The sequence below is a fragment of the Neodiprion pinetum genome, chromosome 3, assembly GCF_021155775.2.
Source record: "Neodiprion pinetum isolate iyNeoPine1 chromosome 3, iyNeoPine1.2, whole genome shotgun sequence".
NCBI lineage: Eukaryota > Metazoa > Arthropoda > Insecta > Hymenoptera > Diprionidae > Neodiprion > Neodiprion pinetum.
The window spans coordinates 1,096,925-1,117,609 of record NC_060234.1 but is presented as its reverse complement, the minus strand read 5'-3'; the positions used below and the strand labels follow the sequence as shown (position 1 = coordinate 1,117,609).

General features: G+C 44.4%; 1 protein-coding gene across 2 annotated transcripts in view; it reads left to right on the top strand.

Annotated features, from left to right (window-relative positions):
- The first annotated feature begins 12,050 nt into the window (after nucleotides 1-12,050).
- LOC124214650 (GATA-binding factor A) overlaps nucleotides 12,051-20,685 on the top strand; it is a 29,029-nt gene continuing 20,394 nt past the window's right edge. For both annotated transcript variants that reach the window (XM_046617149.2, XM_046617147.2), the window contains exon 1: nucleotides 12,051-12,697. The gene's annotated coding sequence lies outside the window, so the exon portion shown is untranslated. The remainder of the gene's footprint in view (nucleotides 12,698-20,685) is intronic.

Here is a 20,685-nt window from a genome sequence, read left to right as displayed (position 1 = left end):
GACATTAAGAAGCATTTAATTAGCAATCGCGAGTCATGTGATTTGCTTGCGCGAAAGTTTCGTGAAATGGGGTTGAGCGCGATTACTGCGCAATTAGGGTGACAGAGGGCTGCGCAAGAAAAGGGACTGCCGGTGACTCGGGGTGGATTAACTATGCTAGAAGATCCGGGATGAGTGGATAGTGCCGGGTTCGGTTGGTCCTCTCTCTCTCTCTCTCTCTTTCTCTCTCTCTCTCTTTCTCTCTTTCTCTCCCGGACGAATGGCTCGGCCGGAGACGAGGCGCGAAGAGGGGGGGAAGTCCATCAGCCGAAAGAGCGGTAAGACTCCTATCAAGCCGGTCTCGACTCCGCTAAGGGCTATTCCATGTTAGCCGGTCGTCGGGCGATCTTTATTTTTATTTCGTCCTCCTTTTTCTTCCTCTTTCCTCACTTCCAGTCCGAGCAGTATTTTCTTCCTTTTCTCGTCTCCTCTTCTTATTCTTCTTCTTCTTCTTCTTCTTCTTCTTCATCTTCTCTCGTTCGCAGCCTGGCGTCGCCCTCGGAACTCTGCAGACGTTACGCTGCACCGATTCCGAATTAACCTCGCAATAACTGTCCTTGATCAAGGAAATCGAGAGAGCTTTTCCCGCTCGAAATACGTCGCCGATTTAAAAAAAACACCCCGGTATACGCCTGCGGTCGACGTCGGCGCGACGCCCGACGCCGCCGACGGCCAGGCGACAACCGCATTCCCCCGTTATCAACTCCACTTCGCTAGATTCCCACAGATTCAAGGCTCGGAATACACCGCGATGCGCGCTTCTCTTATACGTATACGAAGACCGCAAGCGGCGCCAACATTCCACGATCTTGTTCAATTCACTCGGGGGTTAATGGAACGTTGCTCAAGGGACCAACGAAGCCGAAAACGGAAACCGAGTATTTTACTTTATTCATACACCGTTACGTACGGTCCAACGTGAAAGCGTCCGTTAGTTCCAAAAGTCTACGCGACGTCCAGGGACGATTCTTCACCGGCAATGAGATAGAGCGAACTTGTAAAGCATGGGGCAACTCGCCTGAATTGGGACCACACCTGCCTCTCCTTGCCCTAATCAACTGAAACGGTCACAATCTCCGCGAGGAAGACACCCCGGTACTTTAAGAGTACCTCTTCGGCTGTCCAGCTCAACCGCATTAATGTACCAGGCACTTTAAAAACCGGCGAGAGAAAGACTGGTACATTGTTTACTCACGTGCCTCGAAAGCTCAAGCTATTGTCGGAGTCAGATTATGAGAGAGAAGGACGAATACTCGGGTGAATTTATTGGCTGCGAAGTTCTCAGACCGAAATTAATCTGTCCTCCGATCATGATTTCACGAACGTTTCTCATCCCACGTTTGACGGAATATTATCATCATCCCTGTTATCGTGGTGAGATTGGATTTTTCGTGTTGTACAAATGATCGGTGATTACCGATTTCAGATTACCGGTTTTTATAGTCTCGCGATCTTGGGCAGTTCGTATCCCAAGCAGCGTATGTTGATATGCATATTCAGAAGCTCGTACCACACGACACTCTTCCTGTCTTGGCAAACAAAGTTGGAAACATTAACGGACTCGTTGGCTACCGGATTGATTGACACCGTTTACTTTGTTCCAGTAAAAGAGTGTATCAGCCAGCGATGGCCGGTAACGATAGGCATATAATTGGATTACTCAATCATCCGTTAATGGAAGCTCGATAGGAGGAAACTCGTCATTCTTCACCGATATAACTGACCCGGCGCAACTTGGGACCAGTTGGTATCAGCGAGATTCGCCTCAAGCTCGACTGTCACTCGGAAGATATCTCTCTTCGTCAAGTAACGCGATCCTTGACACCGTTACTCTGCAAGGGATCAATATGGAGGAGAGCCTGCGGGTTCGACGATGATCGTCCACGGGACTGCAGACAGGATTCTGGGTTCCCGATCGGAGGCATGGCGCCGACGGAGTCCACTTATCAACCAGGACCCGTTACACCTTTCCCTAATTTCTTTTCTTTATTTCTAGTCGTCCTCCCGATCGTTCGACTCCATTCCAGCCCCGGCATCAGGGTTATCTACGAGATTACACGTGCATTACGGGATTGAGTCCTCGTTCTTGGCCGCCCCCGCCGGTTCCCCCCTTATTCCTCGTTTGTACGTTTCCAAATATTCTACTCCAAGACTATTCTCCGTCCGTAGGAAATTAATGACTGATCACCCACCGACTCGAGGGACGCCGAGTGGTTTGCCTAACGGTACCTGCCTGCACTTCGAGCTTCGACCACCGAAATGACTGCTTGGTGGTTTCGAGTAGCGGAGGACGTGTATATTTCTTGATAGCTAACCAATTTCACGAACACGACATGGAGCCGAATAAGAAGTTGAAGAACAATCCGCACCGCGTTATCATCCCTCGCCTCGCGCTGCATACACGGTTTGCAGGGCTAATCTCCTGTCTTCTTAGAAGTTCATTCGCGATAGAGGGATACTTTATCGTACACCTCGGTGGATCGAAGAAGCGACGGACGGACGGCAAGCGAGAGGAAGAGGGACCCCGGTCTTTATTCCCGTCACATCGCCCTCCCGATTGGTCGACAAGGTTCCAAGATGGCTGAAGAGCAATCCTCTCGATTAACCAGCGAGCGCACGTACACGGTAACCGCGTCCACGGCGAACCGTGGGTGGAGGCAAGTTTAATTTTTGGAATTTGAGCCGAGCTAGAAAAGCTCTACCGCCCGCCGAAATCGGTCGGATAGCCGCAGCCGCTCGAAATACCCCGACGCAGTCGAAGGAACTCGAACGATCGAGTTACAACGTTGCTCGATATCGGATCAAACGGGCAACGTGGTGTTCGTGCGGTGAGCCGAAGGCGCGAATAAATCGCTCGCCCACTCCGAGCTCGGAAGGTCCAAGCTCATCTTGTTGGACTCGGAGGTCACCGCATCCCGCGCGAGGAACGCGACGAGCGGTCGTCGGTGAATTCGGGCGAAGAGTTACGAGAAGAAAACCCGCTCGCGATGGTGGAAAAATTGTCCGCTATTATCGTCTGGAGGACCTCGCCGCAACGGGGGGAACGAGCGTGTCCCGGCTGCGGTGCGGAGGCGACGAGATGGAAGAGGGAACGAACGAGTCAGGGAGCATAATGCCAGGACTGGATAACAAATCACATAGGAGTGGCGGCCTAGCGGGCCGAGGAGCCGAGGAGCCGAGTGGAATGGAAGGAAGGGACACTCGCAAATTGATTCCTCTAATCTAATCGGGTCGGGGCGGCAATGTCTTGGACTTGGGAGTCTTCTCTTCCTGGAACCCGGGGCGGAGCGCGCATATGCCGGACTCGCTCCGAGCGAGCGAGCGAGCCAGGGAAAAGCGAAAAACAGAAATCGAAAAGCCCGGCGAAGGCGAAGGCTCGCATCCACGGCTCGGACTCTCGTGAAATATTGCGAAGTTTCGTCCCGACGGTGCCGATTCACCGAGTCTGACCAAACTCTCGATCTTACCCTCCGTCTCGACACACTTCTTCTCGCTACAAATTGAGACTCGATTCAACTACCCAGCCCCTAAATCAGCTCACATCTTTTTTTTTTTACAATCCTTCGTTTCGGAATTACATACTTTTATTTCAAAGTTGGTTTTCAGTATAGTACGAATTTTAACTAAATATCGATGGAGATTAATGATTTTTTTATTCTTTTATTATCTTCTTTCTTACTTACTCTCCTAATGCTCTCTCCGATATGAACAATTTATTTTCTAACGGACAACCTAACGGGTTTTTTTATGAAGCTTATCAGGTGTGGTCTAGTATCGGATGAATCTTGGCGAAAAACAATCAAATTTAAACTCTAATGCTTTTGAATAATTAATTTTCGAATGCGATGCAAACCGATTTCGATAAGGCAAATGGGGTTTTAATTAAAACAACCTGTCTCCTAGAACAGGATTTCAAGTGCACTAAATGACGTAAAATAATGATCCATGTACTCCCACGATTTCTAAAACAGTTAGAAAGAAAAAAACAACTTAAAAAAACATAAATTTTTTCCGATAAAAATGGCAACGGCCTGAAAGCCTTCGATGAGACCAATGACAGTGATATGTGTTCCGAAGATTCATCTATCTTGAAACGATTCCATAGACACTCGTAAAAGTTTTCCAAACTCAGCGCAACTGATCAACCGATGAATTACTTCCAATTCCTAAACTGCGATCTCAAAATTTCACGTTCACATTTCTGTCATCCTCGGCAGACGAAGCCAAGTTCATGTCCAAACGATGGGTCTGGACGTTGATCCCACTCTGTGTAAACACCATTATAATCAGATCCACGGATCCATAATCAGAATTGTTGATCCGTTGTAAGACAAGTTGAATCAACTCGAAGCGGACCGCACGACTTGAGCTTCCAGAGTGGCGGAAGTCGGTTCCCTCGGTATTTAAAAGCGCGGATCTGGATCGTTGTACATCCGTCGGCGTACAGCGAAGCCGCTCGCTTCCGAGAGGAGCGGTTTGTCCTCTATCCTAACACGATCTTAGCAGCCAATTATCAGCGCGATACGATCTCGGCTCCTTCCCGGCTGCTGCAGCTTGACGCCACGCGGCCGGAGAGAAAGGAGAGAGGAGAGAGGAGAGAGGGGCTTACATAAGGGAGGATCCAGCGTAAAACGTAAGTCAGGCTAGTCCGTCGTGTCCAGCCCAATAAATGCACCGGCAGGTATAAACGTGCTCGGAGGGGGGCCAGCCCGCGACTCGCACGCGGGGTTCGCCGGGCCCCCTTCAAGCTCTGTCCATTAGCGTTCTTCCGCTGAGGAATGCGCCGCGGAATACGAGAGGCCCGAGGACTCAAAAACGACCGCGGTCCGCCCGAGGAAAAAATTTAGCGCCTGCGTTTCACCCTACCAACGTTCATATGAACGTACTTTGAACGAAACTGAACTACCCTAATTTGAGCTTTTACGCGGTAAACTGGCAAATTTCGGACATTTTTAGCTTTCAAATAGGGTCTGACATTGCAACCTACCATCTTTCACCCCTGCGTAGGGCTTAAAGTAGACGCTCAATTTCGACCCAGGCGACTCGAGTCCACTTCGTTTAGAACGAATGTGAAAGCTGCGACCCAATGTTGAAGATTTTTTCGCCCTATAAGTGCGTCTTCGCAACTTTTCCATCATCCGATCATCACAGACCGAGTAAAAAGCACGAATCCGAGTCACAAATCCATTTTCCTGCCGTACCGAATGACGCTCAGGCGATTTGAGGGTACTTGTACAACGAGCTCATCCCGCAAATCCACGAACAATTATAATCGAGTTATAATTATAAATATGAACGAGCTTTAATCTCTTTTTCAGTCGATCCCTCCAGTTACAGACCGAGGAAAAGGCACGAATCGGAGTCCCGAGTCCATTTTTCGTAATACCAAATGGTGCTCAAGCTAAAGTTTAAGGTAACCTGTAAAATGAGATCATTTCATAAATCAACGAACAAACATTGGTACTATACGAACAGCGTTCGCCCCCTTTTTCCGTTGATGACTGTAGCTACACACGGAAATACGTCAGTCGCAATGTTCAAGACAATTATTATTGTTTACAAAAATGAAACCGTTGACACCTCGGTGCCATTGCAATTGTTACCAACAGCATTATCCTACAGAAAGACACGTGCTCAGATCAATATGCGTAATTTTTCCAATGAATTTACTTCTGCTTATAAATAATTGCCTCTTAGAATAAGTACATTAAATTTAAGCTTCGTCCTGAACTTAAGGCTCACTCAATTTCTTTAAGCAAATACCGTCAATCATCGATGAACGATGAAGATAAATTTCAAAAGATTGGAATCCCAGCTTGGGATCCTGAATTTTTTTCGTCAAGTCCGTGGAAGGATCAAAGCCTGGCGATATCCGTGAGTTTTTCACTTTGCTGAAAGTAACTGCAACTCCATTCGGTTCCATAAAATGGAACATGGCGAACGAAATGAAATGGCTCGCGTGATTAAATGGGGGATCCATTAATGGGGGTTTGCTGGGGTCAGCCGAGGGAGTGCCGATGCTTCGACCTTTCATCAAGCCGAGTTTTGCGTCGGCGCGGTGCACTTATCGGGGCGAATCATTCGCCATCCACAATTCATCGTCGTCGCAGAATTTACCATAGATTTTTACCGTCTACCGCAGATTCTTCAGCAACGGTGCCTCTCGAACGTGAAGCCGAGATCGGGTTGCGGTTTCTCCGTAATTGCTGATTAGCAGAAATCTCGCGCCCCTAACGAGGTGGGCGTTTTTGTCGGGGTGGAGCTGCCTGAGCTTCCGAAACAGGGTGAAGCTAGCTCACGTTGTTAGCCGAAGAAACGACGCCACGTGAGTTTCGATCGCATTCCCTTAATCATGATCGAATAACTCGGGTTTGATCAACGATCCCGGTTAATCAATGAACGTTTACTAGTCCGGGATCAGGTCGTTAGGAGATAAACACACGGAGTGGAGCTTTTCTCCACTAACGAGCGACTCGGCCTTCGACTGTGTAACTTATGCGGCAAACCATTTGCAAATTCATTTACAATTATAAGCCCCTCGAGGGCTTCAGGTAATTGCCTACAAGAAACTGCGAAGTTTGTTTCTTTTACTTTTGGTTCGTTTAACCACGCACCATTGTTTACATTCTTTGAGAATGATACTACGGAGAGACTTTAAATTCCGTACACTGGTCATTGGTCATGCTGAAAGTCGATAACCGGAAGCTTGTCTCAGTCTTAGATTAAGAAGTGGTGGCGAACTAAATTCAATCACTGCCTGGTCAGAAGCCGTCGAAAGAACTTCAAACTTCAAGTGTAATACTTACACAGGTTTGCAAAAGATTATTGTATATCAACTGCGGGGGATGTTTTTGGTAAATATTATGTTTTTAGTTCGCCGAATCCGAAAATTATTTCCATTTCTCTCCATCGCGTACGGTATTTTTGCAAAATACGAGGTGTGTGCACAAAAAAACGCATAACAGTAATGAAGAAACCAACATTTCATCACAACGAACTAAACAATATTTCTCATAAAATTAAACAAACAATTTCTTTACGAAATTTACACAATATTCAGCGCTTATTCTTTTTGTAAACTACAAACGCAAGTTCAGGAATAAACCTGACGTGGTGGAACTTTTTGAGTATTTTTCCCGTTTTCAATGAGTAAAAATCTATAAGAAACAGTATAGAAAAGCCTGTGCAGTTTTTTGGTTGCAGATCTGTGTTAGTTTAGGCGACTCAAGAAAAAGAATGAATTGCTCATGTACAATCATTTCAGAGACCAGTACACCACTTCATAGTTCAATGCAAGGTTCGAAGATCTGTAATGTTCGATTTTTACTTTTGCGCCATCTGCACGTCCCGTTGAGAGAGGGGAAAGGCAGGCTCATGAGGAAGCATTTTCGGGATAGCTATTTATACTGGGTCATCAAGAGGGCGTCGGCATGGGGTTTTCAGGGTGCGTGGCACGCGCCAGTTTTTCTCTGGGGGTGTGGCAGGGTCGATTTTCGGTTTGGCTAACGAGTAAACAAATAAATAACACCCCAGAGCTTTCCCTCGCTGAGTGATCGGCTCCTGCAGTCCTTCAAGCCGCGTGATGAGTTGGCGGTTTCAAATACGCGCAATCGGGACGTAAATCCTAGTTCCGGAAAAAAAGGAAAAAAACAAGTTACGGAGAAAAGTCATCGCGTCGCGTGTGAGCGAGAATATTTAGAACTGGTAACGCCGAATGATAAACGAAGGAATTATATCCGGATCGCTTAATTTTACTTACAATATACCCAGGAAAACGATTTTCCTGCAGGCGTTTTAGTCCGACTCAGGTACGCGTGAACCTCGAAACCCGGGTTTGCGTTTCCCGTATCAAAGAACTCGCGCGTTTCAATCCAAACTCTTAAAATTCGGAATGTCACTAAGATAAGCCGTTAAATTCTAAAATACGTTTCAACTCTCCGCACCTGACGACTTGGAAAATATTGTTTAATCGATCGCTCTGTATCTTAATAAATATAAACGATTTACACGAAGTTGATCTGTCTGAATTGCTCGTCATTGAAATAAAAAAAAATAAAAATAAACTTGGTGCACGCATATTTCTCAATTTATCAATCGAATTGTTTTGGTTTCTTCTCGGTCTTGGACTAAGGAAAAATGATCGCATCCAATTTTTGCAAACTTTACTTTAATTTGTACCGCAAAGTGATTTCGACAAGTTTTTTCAATTTTTTTTCAATTCCTTTCGAGATCATCGTATTCCGAAATTTCAACGTTGCTGCGTCTAGCGCGTCTGGACTAATAAATGAACGAGGAACGAAACAGCGTCGGAGTCGCGGTGGCAAAATCGCGGTGCAGAGCAAGAGCAATCAGCAGAACGTTGTATGATTACAGGAATAGTCGAGTACGTTGGTGTACGATACGGGTATCGCCGGGTTATAGGAATATGTAAGGTACATACCTGCCCACATCTGCGTGCTTGCCGGGGTGTACATAATATAATCTGAGATACATATTTGCGGCTTATAAAATAAGCGTGTAACCCGTGTTAGATACGAGAAATACGTGTCTATCAGTATAAAGGCGAACACAGCATACCTGCTCGGTGATAATAACATCATCGCTAGTCTCTCTATTTCTCTTCTGATCTCTCTCTCTCTTTCTCTCTTTCTCTTCCTCCTCATGGTTCTTATACGCACGTAACGCACGCGATTCCCAAGTGCGGGCTTACATTGAAATAGATACGAAATCGGGCTGCGGTAATCGAGCCGGTATAGCGTGGCGAACACCGCGGGCATACGAATCGCAAAATAATTATACCGCTGTTCCGCACCGGCACGTGCACAATATCCATCAAACTCTGTGACGAGGTCGCAATTCAAGCGATTAGTCCGCCAATTGAAACGAAATTTATTATAGAAACTTTAATAGATGGATAGATGCATAGAAAAAAAGTTTTAGCTGATCGTAAAGCCATACACTGTCAGAAAATTCACCCTTTCGATAAGCGTGATCGTTCGATTTTTCACACCAAGTGGTCTTAAAATCAACACCAAAATACCGTGGACTTTTATAGAATATTTTCGGTGTTACATTTAACACTGCATTTCTAACAGTGTAGCTCCCTGAAGACCATCAAATACAAAAGTATTAGGCTATACATACATTCTTGATATTACCAACAAGCATTCAATCAGTTTTCGTTATTAAGGAAGTGATTAAAGCAAGCTATACGGAATTCATTCTGACTTTGCAATGGTGCAATTTCACGCTTCGACGCTCAAAATCTTACCCCGCTGATGAAGGTCCATCGAATCTGATTCATGCCGATTGAAATACACAAAATACGATTAAAACGTATGAAATCGAGTTAAAATCCCAATAAATAGGAATTACTTCAGACATGGGTTGAATCGTATTTTCTGTATATTCAATCAGATGAAAGGGTTTTTGTGTTCGTGAGAATGTTGAATAAATACAGTTGAAACGCAATACTTAATTTTCAAACGCTATATATCGAAACTCATCAAAATTATGTAGCACCAGCGCTTGAATTATTCATTGCGAATGTTCGAATGTCGCTGTAATAATATATCCGTAGAGCTGTAGATCGAACAGCGTCAAAATAGGGTTTGGTATTTTGATTTATAGGAATTGAAAACTCAACGTAGGGTTTGTTCTTAAATTATTAGGAGCTAGAGGGTCAATGTAGGATTTCTAAGTTCAGTTTCCTTCGAAGTAGGTTTACACGTACCTTGGTAGGATGAAATGCAGCCGCTGAATTCGACTCGGGTAACCATGAGAAAACGGTCGCACGAGTGATGAAACATGCTTTCAAGCTGAGAGGGATAATTCTGTCGCCAAACCGAAACATCTATCGCAACGTCAAATCTAGAAAGCAATTCCGAGTCTCGCGACGATGCGCAACGAGACAGCAAAAGGACACCCAAAGTGATCCGGGCTAATTTGGTCCGCTTGACCCCCCCGTCAACGTCAGTGCTGTTTTCCACTGGCGCCCTTGGAAATGAGCCAGGACTTCCGGGTTTGCGATCGGTATCTGGAGCGTTCGAGTACCTGGATTGTTTCCGGCGTAAAATGTGCAGAAGCTCTCTCGTCCCGACGCAGTTCAGGTACCCTGCCCTCGTAGCCACCCCTGAGACTACTTACAACTAATGTTTATTGCAGATGACGTCTCGTCGGAAACAACGGGCTGGGAGATGGTCGAATGTTGGGACTGCAGGCCACGCCTGGGGAGAGGAAATAAAAGGAAAGAGACGAGGTGCGCGGGGCCCGAGCCATTAGCCTAAGTGCAGAGGCCCCTAAAACTGTGCTGGTCGCTTTGGTCTCGTACAATTTTCATTCCATTCCATTCCATTCCATTCCATTCCATTCCTTTTCGTTGCCTTTATTCTGTGCGTTTGAGTTTTCAGTTATAGTCGTTCTACGGACCAACCGATCCTTCTGAGCGACGATTTATGCACTGCGCGATCCAGGCTTCGCTAATAGACGCATCGTGTGTCTCTCCTGCAAGCCCCATTAAACAGCCGATCATCCGACCGCCATGCTCTGAGTCCGCTGGCCGTTATTCTCGGTGATTTTTATCGTCGAACGAAATTCAACTCTCCATTTCGGGTACGCGAACACCTCAGATCGCGTGTAATAGTTTTTAGGGCTCCATAATTCTCTTCCAATGCTCCACCATAAACTTATCGAAAAGTGAAGCAAGTCGCCGTGACCCCTCATCGCGTATTCAAAACTACACGCCTATCGTCGTCTCTTTGTTCGCTCAAACTGGTACTTCGGTACCAGCATACTCGTTCCGATTTCAGAGGAGCGACGCCATTTTGTTAGCCCTACCAAGGCCTGCAGGTTTCTCGAAGGCTGACTCTGGCGGGCTCAATGGGTGCCGGGATTTGAACCGCGTTCGAAAAATCGCTGCTACCAGAATTTTGGTGAGATGTAAAAAGGCGAACGTTACTTGTGAAATACTGGCACGCGATAAAGGTTAACCGTGTTTTTTGAAACGAGGATACGCCAAACCAGAGCAAATTTAATTTCATCGCTTTGCCTTACAAGTCCGACGCCAGCTGTGTCAGCAATTTTTTTTTAACCTGTTTCGGGGGGAACTTAAATCGTCCGACAAGGTCTTCAAAGACTCGACTCGCATGCGGCTAATATACAGTTCTCAATATTTTGGAAACGAAATTCTGGAGCCTCTGCCACTCTTCGTAACGAAGTTTGATTTACCCCAAAGAGGATAATGAGCTGGTCCAGATTCTAGAATGATGAAATTCTGATTCACCTAACGATCGACAGGTATACAAAGAAACGAGAAATACACGTGGAGCGATCGCGGCACGTGGATGTCGCTCAGTTACATTTCAAGAGTTCATCGAACAGTTGTGCAAAGTTGGTGCGATAATGTAAGCAAGATTCATGACACCACGACAGCTATGCATCCAGGTGTTCGTTGTGTAATATAACGTTTGATGTAAGAAAAGAAAAAACCCGCGAGATGTTACCGCTGATGATATGCTGACACAAACCACAGAAGCTAGAGCGCGAAACCGCAGTGAATTCACGTCGTGTTGCGAGTAGGTATTGTGCAGTGTGGTGACCGATAAATCACCAAGGTAGGAAAACCTCAACTATGATGCGCATCACCAAGCATCGGAGACTGCGAGGTCGGTAAGGATCCACAAGAAAGTGGCGAATAGTCAAGCTGCCGAATGGCTCGATACTTGAATGGTAAAGCAAACACAGCTTTCCAGTAGAATATCTTGAAGAGCCTGGCTACGAGGTGATAATTAATCGCTGATATACGAAGGGCGGAGGGTCAGTCGAAGGACGCCGACAGTTGGCGGGTTTTGAGCTCTCGAGAAACTCGTCACCGAAGTAGGCGTCACCTCGGTAGGCGTTGAGCTCCACCCATGAGATGGAGAGAGGTACGCCTACGCGGTCGAGAGCTCGCCTGGTGCCCTCTCTTTCCGAGAGGTGATTGTCCAGGGCAGTAACAGACCCGCAGTCAACGGCTGCACCACGTCCTCCGTCCGAAGAGGTTCGCATCCTTTGGCACCTCGTCCTGTGAATTTCGAGGAGTGGGTGAAGGGGTTGATAGGTTCGAGGGACCGAGTGCCGGTTGACAGTGCGCCGTATTGATCGGTTGTTGTGTCAGTTGTCGTGAATCAAGAAGCGGGCGAAAGACGGAATAACGGCTTGTGTTGATCGGTGATGCGGGAATCGAAGTGTGATTGAGAGCATGATCGAGGCGGTGTTTTGATCCAGCTATTGGCCGCATGGTACCACCTACGTCGGCTGATGGCATTCTGATTCGGACCGGCAGTGGTTGTGCTGTTCGTGCATACGGGCACGGTGTGCTTAATGTGGAAGCAGCTAGTTAGCCGGTCTAATTAATCGCCCCGTGAACGACGAGCGCCGCGTACCGTAACGTCAGATAGTAGTGACCAGGTGCGTCTCGCAATTAGTTATTTAAATAAGTGAACCGGAGGCTCGAGCTGGTGCGGAGCAGCAGGAGAGCATCGCGCTGTTACGAACAAGACGTGGTAGATAGGATAATAAGTGAGAAGAGAAGGCCTGATCCAGATTGCGGCAAACTCCAAACCCACTTATCACGGATCTCGATCGCGGAAGCCATGTCAACCCTGACTGATTAGACCATGTAAGTAGACCCTTCGCTTCCAAATTACCTACCACACGTTTTGCCTGACACGTGTTGAACTAAGCGAGATCAAATTGACCATCCGCGGTGAAAACCGACTCGAATGAACCCGTTCGATGCCAGTCGTAAATCACCCGCGGAACGATACGCGCGTAAAAGGTAATGGCTGATTGTGAGTACATTGTTATTGCGGTTGAGAGGCATGAAATGTTTTACCGCATGACATGGCAATATCGCGAGCTTCGGTATATCGAGTTGTTTTCTGGATACATGCGCCTTGTGCGGCTCACTCTTTATCGTTACATTCTTGTTAGCGTCTTTACACTTTTGATCAACCATTGGGAGTGGAACGGTGGACCGGTGATCGTGAACGAGAGTCTTGAAGTTTTCGGTGACTTGTAATCACCGTGATATTGCCTTGTACGTTCCCTGCACCCCCTACATCTCAGACGTCGATGCCAATTCAATTCCATCCCGTCGCGTTAACTCGCCTCTCAAGGACTTTCGCCAAATCGAGGGGTCCTCGAAGTTCGACTTCGCGACGTTGGAACCATGCGGGTTGGAAGCGGTGCGGTGGCTGGTCACAGCATGACTATCAACGTCGACGGGTGCTCGTAAAGAGCCTCGACGACTATCGAGGTGTGCGTGGATGTCGATACCTTGCGCCGGTTTCTCCATCCTTCACGTACCGTGTCGCGAAGGAAGGCACGGTCGAACAATGGACGTGCGGTGGTATCGTGCCCTCGCTTTTCCATATCGCTAAAGAAGCTTATCTCAGTGCCCTGCCATGCCTGCCCGCCACCACCACCGTCCGGCTGCCATCCATTCATCCACTTACTCACCCTCCGGCTTTCCTTTTTTCAACATTTTTCTCTCGAGATACGCGCGTTCGCCGTGTAATTTACGCTCACAGAACATGCGGGCGGAACTGTTTAGTCCTTTTCGATGTTACGCGTTTTTCAACCTCAAGGCAGTCTCGGCATCTGGGCCATTCGAGTGACATTTTCCAGGTGACGAATCGACTTTTCGCTCTTTACGGTCACAAGTCTACGGCTCACTCTTCGTCGTTGCATTGTTGATAGTGTTTTTAAATTTTTGATTAGCCATTGGGAGTGGAACGGTTAACCGTTGATCGTAAGTGAGAATTTTTGAGTGTTTGGTGACTCGTAATCTCGAGATATTGATTACTGACGCTAAGTTGAAAACTCGCTGATTTAACTTCAATATTCTGATGACCGAGGGATTCGCGGTGTAATTGCATCCATTTCGTGGAACCCTCCCGAAGTATTTTTTGTCTACTTGCGATTAAAAATCTACGTTTTATCCTGCTTGTTGATATTTTCGATGGAATCTATAAGTGGTAACGAGTGAATGAGAATGGACGGATTAAGTGGCGAAGCCAATCGAGAATTTTGACGTACTCACAATATCGTTCAAGACATCGGTAATTGAATGGGGAATTCATTACTCGGTCATTTGTAGTCTGAAAAGACGTGCACACTGTCCGATAATGAGAGAATTAGTATATTTTGAAGATCAGAAGCAATTTTGACCCGGTCAACGAAGCAAAAAAATCCTCTTCGCTCTTTGCCTGCAATTGATAGCGCGGCTTAAAATGATAATCGAATATCTATCTCGATCTGTCTGACGAGTGTTAATTCAATCGAACTCACCGGTGCAGGTACCACTTATCGAAACAGGATGAAAGAATAAAAAAAACTTAAAACAGTAGCCGTTGGCATCGAGTAAACGCGGATATCTACAGTTTTCAGAATATTATGATACCACTACAAGTGTCAATCTGACACCGCATTCTTGTTCTCCGACATATATTTTGTTTCCTCATCTCTCTCTCTCTCTCTTTCTCTCTCTTTTTCTTTCTTCGTCGCGCTCTTGATCTGCCTACAAGCTAATTATGTAGCAATCCGTCGTCACCAACGCCTGACTAGAACCGCATATCATAAATACGTGTATCATAATTATATTACAGTGTATCGATCGAACTTCGCCCAAAGTTGTGGCAAAGCTCCTTGACAGTTCAAGCCTGTCTATCACCTCTTTTTTTTTCCATCTCTGATTTTTCTGTGCCACGTCCTAGACGTGGAATGAATTGAAAAACGAAAAGAAAGAAGGAAGGGATAATAATAATAATAATATTAGCAATAATAACGAATTGTCGGTATAACCACGACAGTGACGGAATATTCAAATCGTTGAAACGAAACGCAAGACGAGAAAAACTCTTAGAATTTCGAATTCCGCATTATTTAAACAGCAGCTAATTTTTGAGTTCACCTTGACGCTCGCTCAGCTACCTCCGAATTTTGGTCGTTATATTTTTTCTTTTTTTTTTTTTTTTTTCCACTCTGTTCTTGTTCTTCGCTATTACACATGGCGCTGACTCGCGATTAGATTGTCCAATAGGTATCTACACGTACTTACAACGAATATACCGAGTGTCCGTAAAACGAGCTGTTGAAAAGCCTTGCTTATTATTCGTCCGCGGTTACGTCCACTTTTCTTTGCTTTCAATGCCGGCTTATTGCTTATTTTAAACGCGTATGCACCGACACCTCCAACACCGACTCGTATCGAAAGATTAGCCTGTTCGTGTTGCCAGCGCGGAAGTTCACACGACGGAAACAACCGGTCCTATTCTAATCGGCGGCGAACTCTAGCTGACAACGATAGCGTGTATCGCTTTGGTTGACTCGTTTCTGTTCTACTCCTCCTCGTCTTCCTGTGTAAATGTCGACTGGAAGAAATAAAGGAAAAAAACAAAAAAATAATGGAAACAAATTAACCATGTCGGAAGATTAATTAAAACGAGAAAGAAGAAGTGGCTAAGTTTTCGTTGACTCTATTTAAACTATTCTTGATTATTAATTACGCACAAGACAACCGTTGCCAATTTCTGTTTCGCTCGTTAATTACACAGGTCTGCAATAAAAAAAACTGTACCGATTGTTTATACTGTTTCTTAGAGACGTTTACGCACTGAAACTGGGAAAAATACTCAAATAGTTACATCGCGTCAGGTTTTTTTTTTTGAACTCGTGTTCGCAGTTTCGTTAAGAGTGAAACCCTCGTTTAATTCGAAATCTGGTATTCTCTTCTTGATTATAAGAAAAACCTATGGAAAAGTGATTTCTTACTTTCATTTAATATGTATTAGAGTTAGACTCAAGAATAAATAGAAACAGGGAAATTGAATAGATGTGTAATATTCGTTTTGAAATCAATTTCGAGATGCTTAACAGATTGTTTACGACGGTTTACGACAGCAACGATCTTGAATATTCATCTACCTATATATATATATATATACATACTTAAAACTTCAAATACAGTATAAAATTCAGCGATAATTTTTTTCTTTCCTTTGATATATATTATACTTCTTGTGTGACAACTTCGTATAAGTCGTGTGTCACATACTGTTTTTAAATTTATGTCAAGCCTCCAGGGTGTTTTACCGTACTGCACGTTTGCTCTAAAATCATTCTTTATTATTAATTAGACTTTGCCTCGATGTTCTTTGTGAAAAGAAATTCCTTCTCTGCAATTTTTCGTCAACCGTGTTACGTCGAAATATATTTTCGTTCGAGCATAAAAACCGATCAATTAAGGCTAAAATTATGTTAATTACATGCAACAAGAATGTGATGGATGAATTCACCGTCATCGAATTTATGAAACGTATATTTTCTTCGTATTATACCATGTCCAGGTATAACGGGACACAAGTCGTGCATGACATGTATCTACACAATATACTTTAAACATAATACACTTGGTGAATGATATTGCTTGAAATTTATTGGACAAGTTACTAGCGTTAAAACTGACACATAAATTAGCCGAAGAAATTGTAGAAAAATATTAAAATTACATAGAAACCCACCAACAAACCCAGCTTATACAGCCTGGCTAGGGAAAAGGGGAAAAGGGTTTTAGGGGTAAGAAAAAAACTGGAATAACCGATTGATGAAAGGACCAGAATATCGATCTTAAAATCTTATTCGTAGAATTTGAAAATGTAGAAAGACGAAGCTCAAAAAGTTTCAAACATAGATAGTCGAAGTACGGAAAGGTAAAAGTATGAAACAGCAATTCGAGAATCTGTACACGATTCTGTACTATCGAGAAAAATTCCGTCGGTTTGACTCTCGATTTTTCGATCTTTCAATATTTTTACCCTCACACGGTAAAAAGTCTAATTAGGTAGTTCCGTTGTTTCGAGAGTTTTTTGGTTTTCCTTTCTTTTTTTTTTTTTTTCACGCCATGCATTTAACTCTCATACATCATCTTCGATTGTAAATCGATCGTTTTCCCCCGACTGATCGTGTGTAATCGATCATTTTTTTCGACTCGTTTAATCGGTGCATCGATTGTTTTCAGCTCAATGGGCATCCGCACCTGGCAGCGAAAATTTTGGAAAACGTTGCGGGCGGAAATTCCGCGAGTTCTTTTTCTCTAATTCCGCGGGTTTCGCAGGCGGCGGATGACAGAGAAAATCCGGGTAGGTGTCGGGCGGTTCTGTGTGGGTTTTTAGGCCTAATTAGTTGACGCCCGATGTCGTCCCGACGGTGTCGCAGACTCGGCGACCACTTTATAGACTCTGTTCAGCCCCGAAAGGTGTAGCGGACCCGACGCCGTCGCGTCGCCTTAGAATCATCCCCACACTCCTTACCTTCCCTTCCCTTCCCTTCCATCCCCTTTCCACTCTGCGTCTTCTGACGCACACTCTAAGCCTCAACGCCGCCGCTCCAGCAACAGCAGCAACAGCAGCAGCAGCAGCAGCAGCATCCTCAGAGATTAACGACACTTGAGAAAATACTACTGATATAGGTATATAAGCCTCGTGGTCTGATTCCTCTCCTTATACATACACCACACGACCACTTTATTCTCATCTGCAGCCTCATAGCTTAACATTCGTGCAGCTTCGCGGGCCAGACACGTTCTCTCTCTCTTTCTGTCCGTTCTTATTTTGCATTTTTCGTCCCTCAGTTTTCGCCGTTTTATGGTTTTTTTTTTTTTTTTTTTAATCTTTTTTTATCGATAAGCGAGAAGAAGGAAGGGATAAAAGAAATTAAATTCGTGGATCGCCAATTTATAGATAATAAAATTGATCGACCTAAACTTATTAATTCCGGTATCGAAACGATGTATTCGAACTCTAATCCTCGGAGGATCCCCTGTACTTCTAACAAGTGTGAACACATTCCGCTTGTATACATATACGTATAATATCTAGACAAGTTTGTATTTTGATCACACAAGCAAACGCGTGTGACCGGCTAAAAGCAGCCACATTGTTGTAAACTTTGATACAGATAGAATGATTTTGCTCAAGGGTATCTCGCCTTAATTAAATGAGCTCAAGGTTGTTCACGCCACGGTTGCCTTTATTCTCTTTTTTCAAATTATCGATTCCTGCCCCCTCTTGTAAGTCCAAGTTATAAAAAAAAAAAATAAAAATAAACAAATTCTCCAAAAGTTGCGTATGTAACACGACTGATTCGCATGCTTGGAAGATTTTCAGAATAATAACGCGGTTTTGCTATATTTTGAATTCCTTTCCAAAGTATCCAAATGATTCGAAAAAAGAAAGAGAAAAGGAATCAATTCCTAGAAACATCTCCGATTTCTTAATTATCCGTAACCGATTGCGAGGTTATGAGGAACGAATTATTGGATCGACGAAACGTTACATGTGACACGTTTCGAATGATTGATTTATGACGTTATTAAAGCGTGAAGCGTCGTCGTGCGCGTTGAAAAGCCGGATCACCGATCCATGCCTGTATTATGTGTAGAATGTAGATCGTATCTAGAACAAAATATGTGGGCGCCATGGCACTGCGTCTGTGTCTCCATATCCCTGGCTATGAAGCCTATATCACACACACACACACACACACACACACACGCGCGTGCATTCATACACGCACTCGCCGAGAAACGAAGTCGGAATATAATCCAGCCTCGCCGGGTTACATTATACGGACACGGCGACTCGATCCGAGAGAATCGGGGTGCAAACGCCGCTTATATGCTAGATCAAGAGCTCGGCTAGTCAACCGAGCAGAAAGGCAGATCCCAATACTGGTTATATGCCTCGGCGCTTATTACCGATCCGAAAATCGATTGGTAATCACTGCTGGGTAATAAACAGCTTCCATAGATCCGTTTGAAAATGGGAAATACTTTTGAAAAGACCGTTGAAATGGGTGGATGTGAACGGATACGTTTACGATATTTAAAATTTTAAATGCAAAGTGTCGTTCACATTTTAAATGATTATTTTAAATTAAACCGTTTCAAATATTACCCAGCAGTGTTCGCAATCGATTGAGAGAAGAAACGAGAGACAGAAATCGGTTGCGGATAAGTACGCAGAATTATTCCGTGATCATTGTTTACGATGTGAAGAAAAATTGAAAAATAAAAATAAACAGTCGTGACGAAGGGAATGGAAAAGGAGAGAAAGGGAAACGGGCCACGCGTAGGAGCCTGAAGGACCTGCAGCACGATGTCCTGGACTTATACGTCAGGCTGATGTGATCGGCTCATTAGTCGGGATGTAATTTCTTAGTGGCAACGCGGTCGACTCTCGATCTCGAGGATCGAGGAGAAGAAGGATAAAAGAGGGAGAGAGAGGGAGAGAGAAAGGGCTCCTCTCTTTGATCAGTTCCGTGGACCCTTTCCGAGTGCATGTCGCGCGTCAATATTCCCAGTCAATGTTCTTCTCAGCGTACAAACACCGGCTGTTACTGCCGGCGTGAAACTGGTTTTCTTCCTACTCGAATGGCGGGGCATAAAAATGGGAAAAGCGGAGAAAATAGGGGGGGAGACGGGGAGGGATATCGACGAGTAAATTACCATCCATCGAATTTCGATCCGAGGAGAAAGAGAGGAACCTTTAACAGCTAGTAGAATTTGGTATTTGGCTATTTCTTCTATTGAGCCTAGAACCATATCTTCCGCAGGTTCGCTGATCCCGCAAAATTCAATTCCCGACTCGGCATTCTCGTCGTTGTTCTTTTTCTCTCTCTCTCTCTCTCTCTTTTTTTTTTACCATTAAAAGTCAAATCGAAAATTCAGAAATCTATGAATAATCGTTGAAATTCTTGCTCAGGAATCCACGATTATCAATTTTTTGGTACATCGGTTCTGTCTCGCAGTTTTTATTTCATCGATCGAGGATAAAATATGTTTAATCGCTTCTTACGATAAGTTCAAAGCTTTTTTTCACACACCATTTGCTCAGTTTTAATTGAAAACAGACGTTTTGAAAGAATAAAAAATAATTTCAACTGATTTAAAGCACGAGTATGTATTTTATCTACACGTGACGCGAAGAAGCAGATGTCTTCTTCTCCTATCCATGGACGTTACGATCAATCGAGACCGGTGTAATAATTCATGATCAAAATGTCGCGGCTTTATCCGAGGATCAGGAAATCATCAAACTAAATGTCTATTAAAGAAGACAAATAGAGAAACGGTACCATTTTATCAATTTAGAAACGTACTTTTACCATCGACGAGGTGTCGTTGAATTTTTCAGAGCTGCGGAGTATATTTGTGAATTTGAAACTGTTCGTTTTTAATACGGAAAGATCGTTTTAACATTAATTAATTATTTTGATCCATGTTCTGATCTCTGAGACGTGATATTATCGATAATTGATGCCTGTGATAATTATGATAATTTATTCACAGAGAGGAGGGGTGTACATGAAACTTCGATACAGCGATGATTCAACCTTTAATCAAAATTCATTCAACAAAATCAAGTGAAACTCGTACGATAGGAAAACAAATTGCTGAACAATTCTTCGGGTTTGCATTTTCCTTGTTGTGAAAAAAACGGTTTTCTTTCTGCAAGATGAAAAAAAAAAAAAAAAATTATCTCGCCAATCCGGCATGTGAACGATAATGACAATGATAATGGTGACAACGACTTGCTAGTATACCCT